The sequence below is a fragment of the Mobula birostris genome, chromosome 7, assembly GCF_030028105.1.
Source record: "Mobula birostris isolate sMobBir1 chromosome 7, sMobBir1.hap1, whole genome shotgun sequence".
NCBI classification, from domain to species: domain Eukaryota; kingdom Metazoa; phylum Chordata; class Chondrichthyes; order Myliobatiformes; family Myliobatidae; genus Mobula; species Mobula birostris.
The window spans coordinates 137,667,006-137,682,768 of NC_092376.1; positions in this window are offsets into that span (position 1 = coordinate 137,667,006).

Sequence of the window (15,763 nt, forward strand, 5' to 3'; positions counted from 1 at the left end):
AGTTCAACTCTTCAATTGCATGCAAAGCAGTAATTAGACACTTCATTGAACTAAATTGGACAGCTTCCAAAATTGAACTTCAGGATATCAGAGTCAAAGTAAATTTATTATCAATATATGTATTTCGCTATATACTCTCTTGAGATTCATTTTCTTGCAGGTGCTTATAGAAAATAAAGAAATACAATAGAATTTATGGAAAAACTATACCATGAATAAAGACTGACAAACAACCGAAGACAAATTGTGAACATTATAAAAAATAATCCTGAGAACATGAGTTGTAGAGTTCTTGAAAGTGAGCCTCCAGGTTGTGAAATCAATTGTGAATATGATAACATCAAGGAAATTAAAGTTGCTGACGCTCTCCACTTCAATCCCCTAATGAGGACTGGCTCATGGACATCCAACCTAAAGTGTTTGATAACACATGCCCTTCTCTTCTGATGCAGATAACACACCAACATCATGTTGCCTTCTTATTAGCATGACTACAATGTTTATTTATTGTTGATGCTGCTTTGTATTTGCTACATACCTCAGCAGGAAGTGCAATATCACTGCAAGGTGCTTCTTCGTAAAGTGAGCTGGAAATTCTCAAAGCCTGTCTGTACTGCTCAAAAGAAAATGTATTAAAGCTGCAGAAGGTACTGGGAAGTAATTGACAACATAAATTAACTCACAGAACTGAAAAGTATGGGGATAAAGAGCAGATCGGGCTTTGATATAGAGCTTAAATAGAAAAATGGACTCTCCTAGGCTGGTCAAGAAGCCATCTAATCAAAGTATGTAAATTAGGTGGCAGAAGATGACCTTGGCACCTAATTTCCTGAGGACTTGGGTTTGTGTTCAGTGTTCATTACAGTGTAACATTATGCACTGAGTAGCAAAACGCCACTGTCTGGACACCAGCTGCCTATTTAGGCACTACCCTAAAACATGCTTTCAGCATTCCAGTGGCTTGCTCATGGCATCGCAGTCATAACTATGATTCACTTCTTTGTTAGGGTCATCTGCTAGATATGTATATGATAAGAATTTTCCGTGCCCATAGTAGACAATCTGCTCAAAAGCATAGACTGATGGGTAATGGTGAAGAGCCACAGGAGGAATCATTGAAGCAACTGACATATTTTGAATTCTGCTGCTCTATATATTTCTGTCATTCAGACTGGTGAAGTGTTAACAACCAGATTTCTCAGTAAGATGGTAGGAGAGGAGTGGAAGAATTTGCTTGATTTGTTACCTCAGGATATGATAGTTTATAAAATTATGAGAGGCATAGTTGGTATACACAATCAGAATCTTCATCCCGGGGTAAAATTGTCATATCTGAGTGGAGAGAGCTTTAAGGATAGAAAGATAGAAACATAGAAACATAGAAAATAGGTGCAGGAGTAGGCCATTCGGCCCTTCGAGCCTGCACCGCCATTCAGTATGATCATGGCTGATCATCCAACTCAGAACCCTGTACCAGCCTTCCCTCCATACCCCCGATCCCTTTAGCCACAAGGGCCATATCTAACTCCCTCTTCAATATAGCCAATGAACTGGCCTCAACTGTTTCCTGTGGCAGAGAATTCCATAGATTCACCACTCTCTGTGTGAAGAAGTTTTTCCTAATCTCAGTCCTAAAAGGCTTCCTCTTTATCCTCAAACTGTGACCCCTCGTTCTGGACTTCCCCAACATCGGGAACAGTCTTCCTGCATCTAGCCTGTCCAATCCCTTTAGGATTTTATACGTTTCAATCAGATCCCTCCTCAATCTAAATTCCAACGAGTATAAGCCTAGTTCATCCAGTCTTTCATCATGTGAAAGTCCTGTCATCCCAGGAATCAATCTGGTGAACCTTCTTTGTACTCCCTCTATGGTAAGGCTGTCTTTCCTTGGGGAAAGACATCCTTGGGAAAGGATGGGGGAAGCCTTTAAAAGATTGAACTTGGAGTGGCTCAATAGCCTAAAAAAATGCTATTACAATGCCAGTGACCCAGGATCAGTTCCACTGCTGTCTGTATGTTTTTCCCCATGAAAGTGAGAGTATCCTCCCACATCCCAACAGGATACAGGTTAGTAGGCTAATTAGTCACTGAGGTAGAATTGCACGGCGCAAGCTCATTGCATTAGAAGGGCTTATTGCCATGGTGAATCTCTAAATAAACAGAGATAAATAACAAATAAGTGGGCAGAACAATTTTTTTATACACAGTGATTAACGGGTGCCTGGAATGAGCCATCAGATGTGTTGCCTTCCTCACCACTGACCCAGCCTGCAAATTAACCTTTAGGGTGTTCTGCACAAGGACTACCAACACCATTTGCATCTCAAATTTTTGGATTTTCTCCTCGTTTAGAAAATAGTCTGCACATTTACTTCTTCGACCATGCATTTACCAATATTGTATTTCATTTGCCAAATACTTGCCCATTCTACTAATCAGTCTAAGTCCCTCGGTAGCCTATTTGTTTCCTCAACACTACCTGCCCCTCCAACCATCTTTGTATCATCTGCAAACTTGGCAAAAAAAGCCATCTATTCCATCAGCTAAATCTTTGATGTACAGCATAAAGAGAAATAATCCCAACACCGACAACTGCAGAACATCACTAGTCACTGGCAGCCAACCAGAAAAGGAACCTTTTATTCCCATTCACTGCTTTCTACCAATCAGTCAATGCTCTAACTATGCTGGTAACTTTCCTGTAATACCACGGGTTCTTAACTTGGTAAACAGACTCAAGTGTGGCATCTTGTCAAAGGCCTTCCGAAAATCCAAACATACAACTTCCACTACATCCCCTTTATCTATTCTACTTGTAATATCCCCAAAAAATTCCAACAGGTTCATCAGGCAAGATTTTCCCATAAGGAAACCATGCTGACTTTGTATTATCTTGTCCTGTGTCACCAAGTACTCCATCGCCTCATCCTTAACAATTGATTCTAACATCTTCCCAACCACTGAGGTCAGACTAACAGGTCTATAATTTCCTTTCTGCTGTCTCCCTCCTTTCTCAAAGAGTGGAGTGACAATATAAATTTTCCAGTCCTCCAGAACCATGCAGGAATCCAGTGGTTCTTGAAAAATCATTTCTAATGCCTCCACAATCTCTACTGCTACCTCTTTCAAAACCCTAGTGTACAGTTCATCTGATTTGGGTGATTTATGCACCTTTAAGTCTTTCTGATTTTGAGCACATTCTCCATTGTAATAGTAACTATACTCGCTTCTCCTCCCTCACACCCTTCAACACCTGGCACACTGCTAGAGTCTTCCACAGTGAAGACTGATGCAAAATACTTATTTAATTCATCTACCATCTCCTTGGCGCTATTATTATTTCTCCTGCCTCATTTTCTGGCAGTCCTATATCCACTTTCATCTCTGTTTTATTTTTTATATACTTGAAAAAGATTTTTCTATCCACCTTGATATTATTTGCAAGTTTGCTTTCATATTTCATCTTTTCCCTCCTAAAGTTCCTTTTAGTATATCTCAGTAGGTTTTTAAACACTTCCTAATCTTCTATCATCCCGCTAATTTTTGCTTTGTTGTAAGCCCTCTCTTTTGCTTTTACATTAGCTTTGACTTCTCTTGTCAGCCATGGTTGTACTATTTTGCCATTTAAGTATTTCTTAATTTTTGGAATACATCTACAGAATCCTGCACCTTCCTCAGCTTTCCCAGAAACTCAAATTATTGCTGCTCTGCTGTCATCCCAGCCAGCATCTTCTTCCAGTTTACAGGGGTCCCCTGCTTTTCGAACGTTCGCTTTATGAAACCTTACTGTTACGAAAGACCTCCTTTAGTTACCTGTTTTCGCTAACAGAAGGTGTTTTCACTTTTATGAAAATAGCAGCACGCGAAAAAAAACAGCGGGCGATAAAAGGTCCCAAGCAGCCGCTCTCCCCCGGATTCGGAACAGCATTCTCACCGGCATTGCTTAAACACGTGCCTGTGAGCAGCCGTTAGTAAGATGACTTCTAAGGTATCGGAAAAGCCTAAAAGAGCTCATAAGGATGTTATACTTAGCCTAAAATTAGACGTAATTAAGCGTTTCAATCGTGGTGAACGAAGTAAGGACGAAGTGAGTTTGGCTTGTGGAAGTTGACGAAGATGGTGTTGAAAAGGTTTTGGCATCCCATGACCAAGAACTGATAGATGAAGAGCTGATGCAATTGGAAGAGGAAAGGATAACAATCAAAACCGAATGCAGTAGCGAATGGACCGAAAGTGAAGTCGTCCAGGAACTGAACGTGATGCAACTGCGTGAGATTTTTGCTGCAATGATAAAGTACCTTTAATTTTGAAAGGGTACATTTGTTTAGGGCATATTTGCAAGATGGTTTACAAAGAACTGTATGATAGAAAAATGCACGAGGCTAGCAGTCAAGCATACTGTCGTTTTTCAAGCCTTCCACATCAGCCACAGCAGACAACGAACCTCGACCTTCAACATTGAGGCAGACAGACATAGAAGAAGATGACCTGCCTTCCCTGATCGACAATGAGATGACACCCCCATGTCCCACCACCCCAACCCCCAGGCCGCGGACAGATACCGATTCGCAGAGAATGCAGCAGTAGCCAGGAGGCACCCAGCACATCTTTAAGAAAAAAGCCGAAATAAACAAGCTAATTAATCAGGTGCCACCCGGCACGTAAATGTCGGCCCAGATCAGAGGCAATTGCTGATTACGTCGCCTCTGATCTGGGCCAACATTTATGTGCCGGGTGCACCTAATTAATTAGCTTGTTTATTTCGGCTTTTTTCTTAAACATGTGCTGGGTACATCCCAGCTACTGCTGTACCCCTGCATGCTTCGTGGATCAGTACCGGTTCACAGCCCGGAGGGTGGGGACCACTGCACCACCACACCACCCCACCACCCCAACCTCCAATGACTCAGCCTAACACACCATCATCAGTGTGCTCGACGCTGTTCCAATTCCAGTAAGCGATACTACACTGTACATACATTATTTCTACTTTATATTGGTTGTGTATTTTTATGTGTTATTTGGTATGATTTGGCAGCTTCATAGCTTAAAGTTACTGGAGAGCGCTTGTGTGAGATTAATGGCGCTTGTGCCGTGTTTCTGCTGAGAGCGCTTGCATGAGATTTTCGCTACGGAGAACAATGCAGGCAATCGTTGTAGAGAAGTATTTCTAATTTATATAGGCTGTGTATTTATCATATCATTCCTGCTTTTACTATATGTTACTGTTATTTTAGGTTTTATTAGTTATTTGGCATGATTTGGTAGGTTATTTTTGGGTCTGCAAATGCTCACAAATTTTTCCCATATAAATAAATGGTAATTGCTTCTTCACTTTACAACATTCCGGCCTAAGAACCGTTTCATAGGAACGCTCTACCTTCATATGGTGGGGGAAACCTGTACTTTGGTCAGCTCCTCTCTCATACCACTGTAATTTCCTTTACTCCACTGAAATACTGCTGCATCAGACTTTACTTTCTCTGTATCAAATTTCAAGTTGTACTCAATGATATGGTGAAATCTGGCTCCTAAGGTTTCCTTTACCTTAAGCTCCCTAAACACCTCTGATAAAATCCAATCCAGTATAGATGATCCCCTAGTAGTCTCAACAACAAGCTGCTCTATAAAGCCATCTCATAGGCCTTCAACAAATTCACTCTCTTGGAATCCATTACCAACTTGATTTTCCCAGTCTACCTGCATGTTAAAATCTCCCATGACTATCATTATGTTGGCCTTTTGACATGCTTTTTCTATTTCTTGTTGTAATCTGTGATCCACGTCCCAGCTACAGTTACTCTTGAGTTTTTTAATTCAACCCACAAGGATTCAACATCTTCTGATCCTATATCACATCTTTCTACTGATTTGAGGCCATTCTTCACCAGAAGAGCCATGCCACCCCCTCTGCCTACCATCCTATCCCTCTAATATAATGTGTGGCCTTGGACATTTAGCTCCCTACTACAATCATCCTTCAGCCACGATTCAGTAATGGCCACAACATTATACCTGACAATCGTTAAAAGCGCAACAAGATCATCCACCATATTTCTTGTGCTTCATGCGATTCCTTGAGTACTGTATTTGCTACCCTTTTTGATTTTGTTGGTACTCACCCAGCTGGCTGCAATTTTGTCCTATTTTCTGCCTGCCCTTCCTGACAGTCTGATTGCATGTTTTTTTTTATCATCCGTCCTATTAAATTCCCCTCATTCCAGTTCTCATCTCCCTGCCAAATTAGTTTAAACCCTCCCCAACAAATCTAACAAACCTGCCCGCAATAATACTGGTCCCACTTGGGTTCAGGTGCAACCCATCCCCTTTGTACAGGTCACACCTTCCCCAGAAGCAATCCCAATGATCCACGATGCTGAAACCCTGCCCCCTGCATCAGCTTCTCAGCTACACATTTATCTTCCCTAACTGTCACGTGGCACAGGTAGCAATCCAGAAACTACTACCCTGGAGGTGCTGCTTGTCAGCTTTCTGCCTACCTGTCTAAATTCTCTCTTCAGGACCTCTTTGCTTTTCCTTTCTATGTCATTGTACCAATATGTACCAGGACATCTGGCTATTCTCTATCTCCCTCCAAAATGTTGTGGACTCGATCCAAGTTGTCCCTGACCCTGGCCCTGGGACCTGGGAGGCAACATACCATCCAGGTGTCCCATTCATGTACACAGAATGAGGAAATTCATGGAAATGTTGTAATAATTACTCATTACCCTGAAGTGCTTTCTTCTCTGCTATTAGGTAAATGGATTTGCTAAGAAGAATTTTGGAGAGAGTTTACTTTCTAAATTTTGAAAGCATTCCTAATGGCATTTTTCTGCACAAGGATTTATTTTAAATTGGTGCTTGCATGCAAATTGGTTGTTAAAACCGGCAAAGATTACCAATAGGTCAGGAAATTACCTCCAATCACCACAATCTCTCACACATTTTACACTGAACTGCATTTAATAGGACATTCGTGGATTACACAGGTTATTTATTAAAACTGTTCAGAGAAGGCAGAGTAAGGGTACTATGGTAACAGAATAAGAAGGTTCTTGGTTTAAATTCACAAGACATGAGACCATAAGACATAGGTGCAGAACTAGGATATTTGACCCATTGAGTCTGCTCCACCATTCAAACATGACTGATCCTTTTTGTTCCCTCCTCAGTCCCAGTCCTCGGCTTTCTCCCCTTAACCTTTGATCCTGCGGCCAATCAAGAACCTATCAATATCTACCTTAAATACACCCAACGACCCGGCTTCCACAGCTGCCTGTGGTAAATTCCACAAATTCACCACACTCTAGCTAAAGAAATTCCTCCGCATCTTCGTTTTAAATAGACCGTAAAAAAGAAACGCAGCATGTGGTTTCTTCCTCAAAACTACTTGCCCCTCCATCAATCTATGTAGCATCTGAAAACCTGGCAAAAAAGCCATCTAATCCATTATCTAAATCATTGATATACAACATTAAAAAAAGTGATCCCAACAGCAACCACTAGTCACTGACAGTGATCCCAATAGACAAGAGGTAATGGTTTGTTAGGATCTGTGGCAATTTTAAGGCCACCATCCACCCAGTACTGAAATTAGGTTGATACCCTCAGCCCAGGATGAAGGATATCTTTGCAAACCTTTCTGGAAGGAAACACTTCAACAAAGTGGACTTACTGTACCTGAGGCCAGATGGAGCTGGAAGAAAAGCCTGAAGTGTTTTTCACCATAAGCACACACACAAAGGGCTTTATCACTGTAATAGGCTTATTTTTGAAGTAACATCTACACCTGCATTTTGACAGAAAGCTATGGGCCAGGTGCTGCAAGGCTGCCCAAGCACTCAGTGTTACCTGGGTGACATCATTGTTATCGGTAAAGATGACGAGGAACATCTCCAAATTCTCAAGACAGTGTTAAAAAAGATTAGAAGATTATGGGTTCAGAACATGACCCAACAAGTGTGAATCTTTTGAACCAAGTATCACTTACTATACTATAATCACATCACCGATGCACAAGACCTACATAAGTGAGCTGAGGACATTCGATCAGTGGTGGATTCCTCAAGACCAAAGGACATGTCACAGTTGGGGCTTTTTTAGGATTTATTAATTACTATAACAGGTTCCTGTCTAAAATGGCTATTGTGCACCACCCTTTGAACTCATTACTACAGATTGGGAAGTGTAGCTTTCCAAATGACAAAGGAAGTGGTGACATCAGACACTGTACTCACACATCTATGATCCATAGCATCCAGTGAAGCTTGTCTTCGATGTCTTGCCTTATGATATAGGTCTAATTCTGTCACATGTTATGAGTAATGGAACTGAGCACCCTACAGCCATTGCATCTCATTCCCTTACCATTGCAGAGAAAAATTACACACAGACATACCTGAAAAAATTTTGCTCTGATTGCCCATTCTGGGAAGGATTTGGAGGTTTTGGAGAAGGGGCAGAAGATGTTTACCAGAATGCTACTGGATTAGAGACCATGTATTATAAAGAGACCTCAGACAATCTTGGATTGCTTGCTTTGGAGTAGCTGAAGCTGAGGGGAGACCTAATAGAAGTTTATAAAATCATGAGAGGCATAAATAGGGTGGACTTTCCAGGGTCGAAGTGTCTAAAGCTATGAGCATCAGTAACAACCTACTCTTTAGTGATCTATAGCTGGCCAGCTGAAAGGAGAAGAGCTGTACAGATAGTCATTATAGCAATATAACTAAGTCCTGTGATGTGATTCAAAGTCCTTAGAAGGATGCAGCTCCTCTGCAGAGTTATCATCTATGAGATTCACCCATTTTTGCTGGACGCTGTTTTGATGATAAAAAATATCAATTATCGCTGGAAGGTCAGTTCATCGTAACTAGATCACTGTAAAAAGCCAGTGAAATTACACACTGTATGTGGGTTGCTTTTATTGAATTATGCTGTTGTAAAACGATGTATGACTGAGTGCAAAGTACCAAACCTAGAAATGAGGATGCAATTTGTAGAAGTCTCCACAGGTTGGTCATGCAGAACTCTAAGCTACGTGGCTGCACAGTAACTAAAATGCTCCTACACACAGAACTTTTGTTGACGCACAGCTGGAATTTTCTTTCAAATATAGTTAATATAATTTCCCTACTGAAGCAACAGATCTACAGCGGATGCTATCTCATTGGCTCTTCACACAGCCCTGGAACACCTGGACAGCAAAGGTGTATACATCAGGATGCTCTTTATTGATTACAGCTCAGCATTTAACACCATCTTCCTCTCAAAACTAATCAGAAAACTCAGAGATCTGGGCCTCAGTGCCCTCTCGTGCATTTTGATCCCGGATTTCCTCACCTCTGGACCCCAGTCAGTCCAGATTGGCAAAAATATCTCATCCACAGGCTCCATCACCACAGGAACACGGCTCAGATGTGTACTTAATCCCCTGCTGTATTTGCTTTACACCTATGACTGTGTGGCTAAATACAGCTCCAACACCATATACAAGTTTGCTGATGATACTACTGCTTTGAGCTGTATAAAGGTGGAGTTGAATCAGAATGCAGGAGGGAGATTGAAAATTTAGCTGAGTGATGTACTAACGGCAACCTCTCGCTCAATGCCAATAAGACCAAGGAGCCGATTGTAGAATTCAGGAGGGGGAAACCAGAGATCCATAAGCCAGTAATCATCAGAGAATCAGAGGTGGGGAGGGTCAGTAACTTTCAACTCCTTGGTGTCACTATCTCAGAGGACCTGTCCTGGACCCATCATATAAATCTAATTGCAAAGACAGCTCAACATTGCCTCTGCTTCCTCAGGTGTCTGTGGAGCTTTGGCATGTCATCATAAACCTTAGCAAAATTCTATAGTTGTGTGGTAGAAAGTCTGTTCACTGGCTGCATTATGACCTGGTATGGTAACAAGAGTGGAAATTCCTACAAAACGTAGTGAATTCGGCCCAGTACATCCCAACCATTGAGCACATCTACATGAAACGTTGCCTCTGGAAAGCAGCATCCATTATCAAAGATCCTCACCACCCAGGCCAATTTCTTTTCTCACTGCTGCCATCAGGCAGAAGTTACAAGTGCCTCAGGACTCGCACCACCAGGTTCAAGAACAGTCACTATCCTTCAACCATTAGGCTCTTGAACAAAAGGAGATAACTACAATTATTTAAGGACTATTTTATCTTGTTATTTCATGCTCTTTATTTAATGCTATTTATTTATATCTGCATTTGCACAACTTGTTGTCTATTGATGCTGTTTACAGTTACTGTTCAATAGATTTGCTAAATATGCCCACAGAAAAAGAATCTCAGAGTTGGATGTGATGATGTATGTTCTCTGATAACAAATATTACTTTGACATTGACTTTTGCCTTTGATCCAATATTGCTAAGAGCAAGTTAGTGAATGTAATAAACCAAACAGTAACTACTGTCTGAAGATTTTGACCAATTCACAATATTGAATAGCATGAAGTCCTTAATGATGTATTTGAAGATCTGACATTTCTTTGTAAATTCCTTCAGAAAAGCTGTTTGAAGACAATTGAAGCACTGCAGTATGCAAAAGCAAAAATTAACAAGTTACAGTCAGTGTATCTTGGTGATACCGTTTATTGAAGTTACAAAGTGAAAGATCTACTTGCATCTTAAGTTCTGACATTGATACTACAGCTATTATTTGATTCATCCAACATGCGTATAATCACTTGGATAACAGACTCCCTGATGATCATTTAAGAGATTGGCAAGCTTTTGATCCTGTTGCTATTGCAGATGCAATCAATCTTGAATTTGATAAAGAGAATAAACACAACAAATTCTGCAGATGCTGGAAACGTTAGGCCACCAGAAGTTCTGCTTTTGGCAGGTAGAATTAATGTGCTCGATGGAGCAGTCACCAATTTACAATACAACACTTACAAAATGCTGGAGGACCTCAGCAGGACAAGCATGACCTATGGAAAAGAGTACACAGTCAACGTTTCAGTCCGAGAAGCTTCATCAGGACTGAGGTCTTCCAGCATTTTGTGTGTGTTGCTTTTGAGTTCCAGCATCTGCAGATAATCTTGCCTTTGTGGCCCCAATTTACAATGATTAAATTCATAATTTATGCTGGGGTCATTTATTAGGACCTCTGTTGTGTCCAGTGTTCCAACTACATTGGTGAGACCCATTGTAAGTTGGGGATTCGCTCCATCGAGCACCTCCTTTCCATCCACTAACATGAGAACTTCCTGGTGACTCAAGATTTTAATTCTGTTTTCCATTCCATCTCCGACATGTCAGTCCATGGCCTACTCTTGTTCCATGGTGAGCCTACCCTCAGTGTGGAAGAGTAACACCTTATATTTCCTCTGGGCAGCTTTCAACTGATGGCATGAATATTAATTTCTTCTTCTGGTAAAAAAAGATCCCCCCTTCCCTCTTCTTCTATTCCCCACTCTGCTCTCTTCCCTCTTCTGACCTGCCTATCACCTCCCTCAGCTGCCCCTCCTCCTTCCCTTTTCCCTATGGTACAATCCCCTCTAGCCGGCTGGTGGCGTAGAGGCATCAGTGCTGGACTACGGAGCGAAGGCTCCTGAGTTCGAATCCAGCCGGCTCCCTTGCACGCTTTCCATCCGTGCTGGGTTGAGTATCGAGCTAGCAACTCAGCCTCGTAAAAGTAAGAAAGCCTGCTAAAAAAACGCCGTCATGACGGCGTCCTGATGACTCCACTCAGAGTTAAGGGCTTTCTTCTTCCTCCTCTCCTATCAGATTGCTTCATCTCCAGCCCTTCACCTTTCCCACCTGTCTAGCTTCACCTATCGCCTTCTAGCTATCCTTCTTCCCCTCACCCTACCTTTTATTCTGGTGTCTTCCCCCCTTCCTCTCCAGTCCTGAATTAGGGTCTCAGCCCAAAACATTGACTGTAAATTCATTTTCATGGATGCGACCTGCTGAGTTCCTCTAGTGTTCTGTGTATGTTGCTTTGGAAAAAGAGAAAATTGTACAACTGACAAAAGAGATACTCAGCTACTATTACGAACTCCAGTAAAAGTGTTGCTTCAAAATATCACAGAAATATTGTGATTTCAAATTTGTTGTTTCTGAGAAAGTTAAGACTTGTTCAATTAAGATGCTCACTGATATGTTGAACTATGTGCTTAGAAAAGAAGAATTTGAAGAACTGTCAATTCATATTGACATTATTGGAACGTTTCAAGCTTCTAGTGCTGACTGCGAATGTGGATTCAGTCTTATGAATTCAATCGTGTCAATCCAGAAACAGACTAGAAATGGAACATTTGGATGAAATGAGGATTGAGACATAACTTTTATCTGGATGCATAATTAATCTGGACATTGTTTATAGACAATGGATTTATAATAAAAACAGATGAGTAAAAGTTTACAAAGTATGAAAGATTTCCTTATCATACTATATTTAATTATACCCTTCAATTAATAAATAAAACCAAAAGTATAGGATATTTCAATTTTTATTCTAAGTATTCATACTATACATATTATAAATAAAAACAATTAAAGTGCCACACAGTTTTCAGGCCATGTAAAAATTTCCTGCTCAAACCAAAGCCTGGTCCACATAGCTGTTAAAAAAAATAGAAGGAACATTGCAGACCACAAAGAGCTTTTCGTGCTTTTTCCATTTCTAACCTCTGTGTGTCAATCACAGGTCTCAGTAAAGTTAGTGCTCACTCAATAACTTTAGAAATGCACTGACAGTTTCTGCTTCAAAGTCCCTTTCAGGCTTCTACCACTCTCAGAGCAAAAAATGTTTCTTCAATACTCCAATCTTTCAGTCAATTACTTCAGATCTAAAGCTCCTTCTTATTATTTTCCTTGCTGTGGAAATAATGTTTTATATTCACCCTCACTGGATCTCACAAGTTTTATGCATTTTATTTTAGTCTATGTGATGAACAAAATCACGCATCTGAGCCAGTATGTCCTATTACTATAGTTCTCCGTCTGTGACTGTGTGCTTCTTTGAACTCATTCATCATCTAACATGGTGCCTAGAACTTTATGGAGTATTCTAGCCATGATATGACTTGTGTTTTCAAGCATAACCTTGCCAATAAAGTAATGTTTTCTGTTACTGCTGACCCAGGTTAATAAATGGATGTGTACAGACTCAATCAACAACCCATGTGCTGATTATTGTTTCAACAGCTGTCATTTCATTCATTTATATCTTACGAAAGGCAAGACTATTGTTGATCTAAAGTTTAGTCTGTATGGTATTATCCAATGCTTGTCACCTGGTTCCATAAGCTTGTCATAGCCAGGGGGTGGAGTGTGGTAGTGCAGATAAGCTCCCACTGCGTCTTAAATGCTCCTAATGGTGTGTGTCTCAAATAGCCTCTAACAACCAAATCCAGCTCCTGACCTTCACGTGAGGCTTAGCTACTCCAACTGAACCACTTCTACTTCCAGAAGAAGGGGCAAAGGCAGGTTACAAGTGCCTTAAAACCAATCACCTTAGGAAGAGGGGGCTCAACAGCCATGGTTGGCAGCTCCTCTCAGAGAAAGAAAACTCTGATCACAAACCTCCACTGTCTTGTGAATTTACCCACTTTACCCAGGCTTCGCGAGTAAGCCCCCAGGAAAAATACAGAGCTGCAGTCCCTGAGGCAGTCCTATGTTTAGTTCAACACTGACTGGCAAGTCCCGCAATATCACTAGTTGTGAAGTGTTAAGGCCATTCCTTTGGATTCATCACCTGCCTGGAGAGGGGTGGGGGTGGGGGGTGCTGCTGCATGGATAACAGCTTGCTCTCTGTGTCATTCTGCCGTGGCTTGTGTATGTCCCTGGTTAGCCCCAGTCAATGAAGGACCTCCTGTTCATCTGTGTCTCCTCTTGAGATAAAAACGGATTTTTAAAAAATTATTCTTTATGTGATGGAATTTACATGCTGAGACCAGGGTTGGATGTCCTCACTCACATGAATGGATAGCTGAAGATAGCCGCTGTGAATAATTGACCTCAACTCTGAACTGATTCCACTACTTACTTACAAGGATTCTACAGTTAATATTCTCAGTATGTTTTACACAATTTGTTTTCTTCTGCACTCTGGTTGTTTGTCCATCTGTATTTACTCTACGTGTAGTTTTTCATAAATTTGATTGTATTTCCTTATCTTCCTGCAAATACCAGCAAGAAAATGAATCTCAAAGTAGTATATGGTGACATCTAAGAATTTTGATAATAAAATTAGTTTGACGACTTTGTCTTTGCCTTGAGACAATAGTGCTTTTAAAGTTGTATAGCTGTTTTATTTGCATAACCCAATCCTGTATCTAGCTATTAAATGAACTGTATTTCTAAGATAAAATTTTGCCTCTAAAAACAAGTGTAATAAGCTCTTTGGCTTCATTATCACTGAGATTGAAATGATTTAGTCAGCCTTATAGGCCACTTGCACGTCTTCTAATCTACTAGACAAAAGTTCTAAAATTGCTCACGTTACAGTTCTACCCTTTAACTCTCAATTTTCCCTCATTACCTTTCTGTCTCTACTCATGTCTTCCCTGAATTCACTTCATTCATGAGATGTGCACTTGTTCTCTCAAATCTATTCTCATTAAATTGCTCTCTAAACAATTCTCCCTCCTGTTACTGTTAAGCTTTCCTTCAGACCTGTCAAATTCACTCCTTTCCTGAAATCCCAACCCGTTTATCACCAATATCCTTTTAAGTTACTGTATTTTTAATCACTCTTTTGCCTCAGAGGTCTCTGAATGTTTTATGGCTTCCCAGATTTGTGCCCATCTTTCCAGGCATTGCTAAATCCATCAGCCTGATTTTCATAAACACGGGAACATCTGCAGAAAATCTGCAGCCATTTTAGGCTGACAGGACTGCTGAAAAGTCTCAGCCTGGAATGTTGACTGTACTTTTTTTTCTATAGAGGTTGAGTTCCTCCAGCATCTTGTGTGTGTTGCCTGGTTTTCATCTTCACTACTCGTCAGTCATTGTTGATACCCTTTGTGCTGTGACAAAGATGATCTAGTACCTCCTTATCCTCCTTGCCTTTTCTACAGCCTGTGACTCATTTGACTACTTCCTTTGCTCTTTTAGGGTCATGAGACTCACATAACTGGTTCTACTGTTATCCGGCCTGATTGTAGCCAAGGATCAGTTCTCTTCCAACATTTCTAAATACATGATTACTTTCTCATTGCACAGTGGTAACTTTCAGTACTACCAAAACTAACTCTCTGATGGAATTGATGGCTTTGGTCTCAGAACCAGTGAAGATTCAATGGGAAAATTAGCCTCCTTCTGTACCATAAGAGTATATGAATATGAATAATATGAAGTGACATTCTCTAGATTATTTGACTGATTAAGCTCAAATCTCTTTGAATATGTACTTTTCTCCCTACCAATGTAGAAAGTTGCCCAGATGTGTCTTGGTTACAAAATACAAGAGAAATCCAATCCAATCCTACCCTCTCAGCCTATCTCAAAGTAATGGAAGGTGACAACAGCAGGATATCAAACAAAACTTACTCACCAATGAGCTCAGCATCCAGTTTGGGCAAGTCCAATCATCTCTTAATTTTATCAGTGCTTTGGTCAAAATATGGATCAAGAGGGTGACTTCCAGAAGTGAGTTCTTCATGACCGTCCAATGACATCAAGGCAGTTATTAGCTGAGTATGGCATCAAGGTACTGAAGTCAACAGGTATCAGGGGGAATCATTACAAAGTTTTGAGTCAAATATTGAACAAAGGATATAGTTA